This window comes from Zea mays, chromosome 1 (assembly GCF_902167145.1).
Source record: "Zea mays cultivar B73 chromosome 1, Zm-B73-REFERENCE-NAM-5.0, whole genome shotgun sequence".
Lineage (NCBI taxonomy): Eukaryota > Viridiplantae > Streptophyta > Magnoliopsida > Poales > Poaceae > Zea > Zea mays.
In genome coordinates, this window is record NC_050096.1 from 44,752,366 (window position 1) to 44,758,365 (window position 6,000).

Below are 6,000 nucleotides of genomic sequence, written 5' to 3' on the forward strand. Positions count from 1 at the left end.
TGATACCCGAATTACCCAAAATAAATTCGGGTTTTGCAAGTTGCTACCCAAAATTCCCAAACAAAATTCGGGTTTCGGGTATTTTGGGTTCGGGTTCGGGTTTGGGGTTACAGGTTTTTTGCCCAGCCCTAGATGAGACCATGCAAATCATGGCATATATTGAAGTCTGCTTGATACTGATGGTTGCAATGTAGTAGTGAAACAACTAAATTAAAATAACAAAATTTATGTATGGCCAGGATCACTAATGGATTATGAAACATTTTTCTTATAGCAATATAAGACACATTTTGTATATAAATTATCATGGTATTATATGTTCCCGTTGCAACGCACGAGCACTCACCTAGTCAAATGCTTAAGGGGGAGTTCTGGACCTGTTCCTAGGCGTTCTTCAACACCTTCCGCGGGATTAGAGGGCTAAACGTGCAAGGAGATAGGAGTTTTAACCGCCTGATTTGATCTACTCGCGGACTGTCCGCGCCTAAGGGCGGACCGTCCGGTCGTGCTCAGCGCCACAAATGATGCTCAACAAAGGTCTCATGGGTTACACTGAGCATGGCGATAATATGGTCCTGCTAGGGTCTGGTGAGACAAAAAAATCTAGGGTCCACTAGAGTCTAGGGCTCAAGGTAGGGGACTAATGATTAGTTTTGGGGTTTTCAAGATGTTTATTTGCAAAGATTTATTTGGAGCGGCCTTTGGGTCATGACACCCCACCTCCCCTTTGGCAAGCATGCATATCCTTCCTTTCCTATGGTACAATGTTACTATATCTCATGCTTGTGATTGTGATGGCGGTACATGGAGGCGCACGTAGGTCGTAGACCCTTAGTGAGTGGTATTATTGAGGTATGATCTATGATGACCCTTCTCTCTCCCTCATACTCTTTATATCTAATGATAGTAGTCACATCTAGCAGATTCACAAGGAGGCACAACATCCATGGCGGCTCATCCACAACATCCATGGTGGGGGGAGCAGATACATGACACTTGATCCATGGCGATTCGGCTTGGGGCTTTGGTGCATTTGTGATGGTGCTCAACTCTATGGATTAGTGGGGTGAGGTAGCTCCAACTCGGTGATGAGACAACAATGAGCTTCGCAATGTGGCATCCCTTTAAATTGTTTCAATAATTTTGTAGATGTAGTTCCATTTAAACTGTAAGGATGTTTTGTCCGCCTCTATAGTTTTTATTTCTAATAACCATATAGTTGAGACAGGCAAGACGATGGCCTTTTAAAATGCATTACAATCCCTTGTGGAATGCATTTTGTTGTAGTGAACATTAGGATCCTCTTGTATAGCTCCAAACAAAGGAAAAAGATATAGCAGTTATGGCTACATGCAGGTACAGATCCCACATGAGAGTGGGGCGATGGAATCGAACCCTCACTAACTCAAATTATAGAGTCTCTCTCCTACAATTTGGTATGAAAATTTAAAATAATTGTTTAGAGATGAAAGATAATAGGAGATGTCTTGTCTAGCTAATTTTTCTAGATCCCTCATTGCCTCATTGGCTACATTGCATATGTAAAGGCAAGTAATATGCATTGTGCGCATGTAAAATACAACACATTCGATTGCGCAGGACAACTACTTAGGTCATGTTTGGTTCAAAGCACTAATTTTTAGTCCTGCATTTTAGTATATTTAATCACTAAATTGCCAAACATAGAGACTAAAATAGGAACTAAAACATTTTAGTCTCTAGTCCCTCAAGTGTTGACTAGGGTATGTTTGGTTGAAATGACAGGACAAGATGAGATGGAACGATCCCTCAAATAAGATTATTTGCTTTAGAGTCAGGGTTGAGACAGGACCAAACCCAGAGAAATATTTCCATTTGATTCCATCCCCACATGTCTCTTAAACTGGGGGACAAGGCCATCCTCCCGGGGACGAGGCTCCTCACATCCCGTGCATGCGCATTTATGCCTCAAGTCCCCTTCCATCCCTCCTTACAAAGGTGGGATAAATCCCTCCCTCCTTGTCCCTCAAACCAAACAAAAAATATCTCCAACTACACATGACTAGGGATCATTTCATCCCTCAAATCAAGGTGCATCCCATCCTCACCTAGTCTGTTCCGCAACCAAACACATGCTAAAAGGGATGTGGCTTCCCTCCTCACATTTGCATCCTCCCATGAGTACTATCATGTGGTCAATTTATATTTGTCCTCCTTTCTCCCTCCGACTCAATGGAGGAAATGAGAGAAATGAGAGGAAGCCATGACATAGATTTTCCAAAATTAAAATAGTATGGCAGTAACTTAAGCAGACAGGCACCAAAACATAACCATTCCTGTCACAAATACTCCAACCACAACAACTCTTTATTCATCAAAGGTGGGGACATTTGATACACCTATAATATAATATTTTTCTAGTATCTTAGATCCAAAATTCAACATTGCTAAGATGAGTGGAGTCATGAACAATCCTACAAGTTTCGTAGCTCCTAGTGCAAAGTTGCATGACTCACAACCGAGTGGTACTCATTAGGCACCTATGGCATCAACTTTTGAAGATTTCCTAGAATAAACATCAAGATTGGAAAAGGTAAGATTCTCACCCCCACTGTGTTTGTACAAGAAACATTGTATTCATGTGTCAAATTTTACTGTACAAAAGTATGCTTATGTTAATCCTAATTTGACATCAGTTCTTTTTAAAATAAATATCATGAACAAATCAGTATCATGAAGAAAATGATGCATCCCAAATGAACAATTGTCCAGAAGACATGGTACCAAAGGTTGGGATGAGATTTAACTTTGAACAACATGCTTATGACTTCTACAATGCTTATGCTGGAAAGTTAGGTTTTAGCATCCGAAGGAACAGTTGTCATTATTTGGGGGCTTCTTCCACAATAAGCACCAGGGAATTTTGTTGCTTCTGTGAAGGTATGTGAGGTCCATTAATCATACTATAATAACTAGTATTATCTCCATCTAATTTGAACCAAAATGTTTTACACTAATAGGAGCTCGTTCTGTTGAAAAAAGGTTAGACTCAATTGACAAGAACAAGACTTTTAGTAGATTTGAGATAAGGTGCATGTGTCAAGCATCTATGGAGATAAAACTTATAGATGGATTCTACTTTGTCTATGAATTTGTGTCTAGGCATAATCATAATCTTGCTACAAGAAAACAAAATCACCAATTAAGATCACAAAGGATAATCGATGGAGCACAAATTTCAAAGATAGATGTGGCAAAATCTCGGTGGAGGGATGAGTAGGAAAAAAAGAAAGGGCGATGCCCGACTCCAGCACCGTCGTCTTCCTGTTCATCGTCGGCCCGCGATGCCGCGCCCGTGGTCCATGGGCTGCTTCCTTCGCTATCCCTCTGCATAGGTCGGTCTTCCGGGAAGTCGGCTTCGGTCTCGGCCCAGAGCGACGCGCGCGTCGAGTCGGCGCATGGAAGAGGGTTTTCTCCTGGTAAGGTTCTAGGGTTTCCGCCCGATTTCGTTGGTTCTCATTCGTTTCCTCATTTCGCATCGCGTCTCTCTCGCCTCTGGTCTCTCCCGATCTCGACGCGTTCTAGCTTCAGTGGTGGTTGGTTTTCTTCTCTGTTTCGTCCGCCTGAAGTTGACGAGGAGTGGCCCCTCCTGAGTCGCTCTTCTGCTTCGCGTCGGATGGATCCAAAGAATCGTAACGCTAACTGGGACCGATGGGGTCCAAAAGATGCTCCTCAGGGTTCACAATCTTGGGGAAAGAATCGGAGTCTTAGCTGGCGCCTAAAGCCGGGTACTGGAAAACCCGAGAACAAGGATGACATCCAAACCTCTTCTTCCGGTGATGGCGGTCAGTCAGGTATTCTCAAAACCCCCCTCCTCCTATTCTGAAAAAAGAGAATGAACCGGTGCATCGTTTTTTCTGCCAAAAATGTGGTACGGATGGGCATCATGCTAGGGATTGCTTCAAAACTTTATGGTGTGAGATCTATCGCAAAGAAACTCACAACACAGCGAGGTGCGTTCTCCCCAAACAAAACAAGCCATGTATGCCTATTGTTGGTATGGCGGCGGATGGGTTAGGGTTTTACTCGTCTCACTTTTCCAAACCTCTGTCAAAAAAACCTAAGCGCAGTTTCATTGGTTTGGTTAAAGTGGTTGAGGGCTTGATTTCTACTGAGGATCTTGAGAAGGATTTTGGCTTTCATTTCCCCTGGGGTCATACTTGGAAAGCCACCAAGTGTCACTCTGGTTTCCTGATGCAATTTCCTTCTCAAGAGAGGCTTGATGAAATGATCAATTTTCCTGAATTGAAAATGAAGTTGTGTGGGGCAAAAATTTATGTTTCTTCTTAGAGTTCACAGGCTAAGCCAAAATCCAAACTCCACTCTGTATGGATTGTTGCTGAAAATGTGCCTGAAGAACTTCAGAGCTACCAGGCTATCTGTGAGCTGGGCTCCACAATTGGGGTTGTAGAAGAAGTGGACATTTTGTCCTTAGACTCTAAAGATATTGTGAGATTCAAAGTTCATGTCAAAAGTGTTGCCATGATTCCTCCAATCATTGAAGTAGGTGTCAAGCCTTTTATGTATGACATCTACTTTAAAATTGATAATATAACTGATGAAGGGTGGAATGATGACTCCATAAATCTGGGCAAGAGGGCTTTGGTTGATAGACAGGGTTTTGGTGATCCTTCTCTGGAGAAATCTGTTAAAAAGGCCCAAAGTGGTGGTGAAAAAACTGTCATGGATGATAAGGGAAAAACTCCCTTGGAGGATCCCTTAGTGCATGGTAATGAAGCTGGTTTTCAAACTGAACAGTCAGAAGGACTGAAGGCTGGGAAAAATTCTGAAGGTGACAAAGGATATCTAGACAATCTGGGTAATGAGGAAGATGATTACAATGAAAGTGAGGATGATCTGTTGGACTCCTAAGATCTGGAAGAATTCATCAAAGATGAAGAACTTATTCTTTCCCCTTCTCAAGAGAAAGGAAAAATGAGTATAAGTGCTACTCATTCTGAAGATACTGGCAAAGAAGCTAGAGTGAAGAAAGGAGGGTCCATGGAAGGGGAGCTTGCAGAAGGCATCCGAAGAAGCAGCAGGTTGGAGTCCAATGATGAAATGAAGATTGCGGATAAGGCTACAGCGAGAGCAATGGCTAAAGACACGTTCATTAACAAAGGTACGTCTTACAATCCATTTTCTGTTCTTAATACTGATAATGTTGTTCTTATGGATGTTGCGCACAAATTAGGGGTTGAATTAGAATCTTCTGTTAATGAAGCTGTGGAAAATTTAGACCTGATAAAATCGTTAGAGCTTTCTATGAAGAATCTTGTTGTGCAATCTGTTAAGTGTAATTTTGATCCTAACAAGGCAGTTATTCATGACTCTGATATGGATAATAGTGTCCATAATGAAGGAGGGGATAATGCTTTGACTGATCTTGAAAATGTGATGGTGCTCAGAAAAGGTCGCAAAATTTGCCACAGAAAAAAATCTATGAGGAAAAAGAAAGACAACAAATCTCCTAAACATAGGAATATTCCTATTAAAAGGAGAGGTCTGAATGAGGGGCTCACCCAAAGTTGTTCAGAATGATAGGCTTAATTTGGAATTGTCAGGGCCTGGGTAAAAATGTGAAAAGTGATTTCCTAAGAGATATTATTAGGAAAGAGAGAATTGATTTTATTGGTCTTCAAGAAACCAACAAAAAAACTTTGATGACTCTTGGTTGAATTTCATTGGTGGCAATAGAAATTTTGCTTGGGTTTGGTCCCCCCTAATGGGAGATCTGGTGGCTTACTCGTAGTGTTTGATGCTGACATTTTTGATGTGAGAGAAAAAGATTTGGGGGAATTTATGATTCGTATTCTGGTGATTCATAAGGAATCAGGCTTTATTTGGAACTTCATAAACGTGTATGGAGCTGCTCAAAATGACCAGAAACATAAATTTCTGAGTGAGTTGTCTCCTTTCTGTTCCAAGTGCTCTCACCCCATGTTAATTGGTGGTGACTTA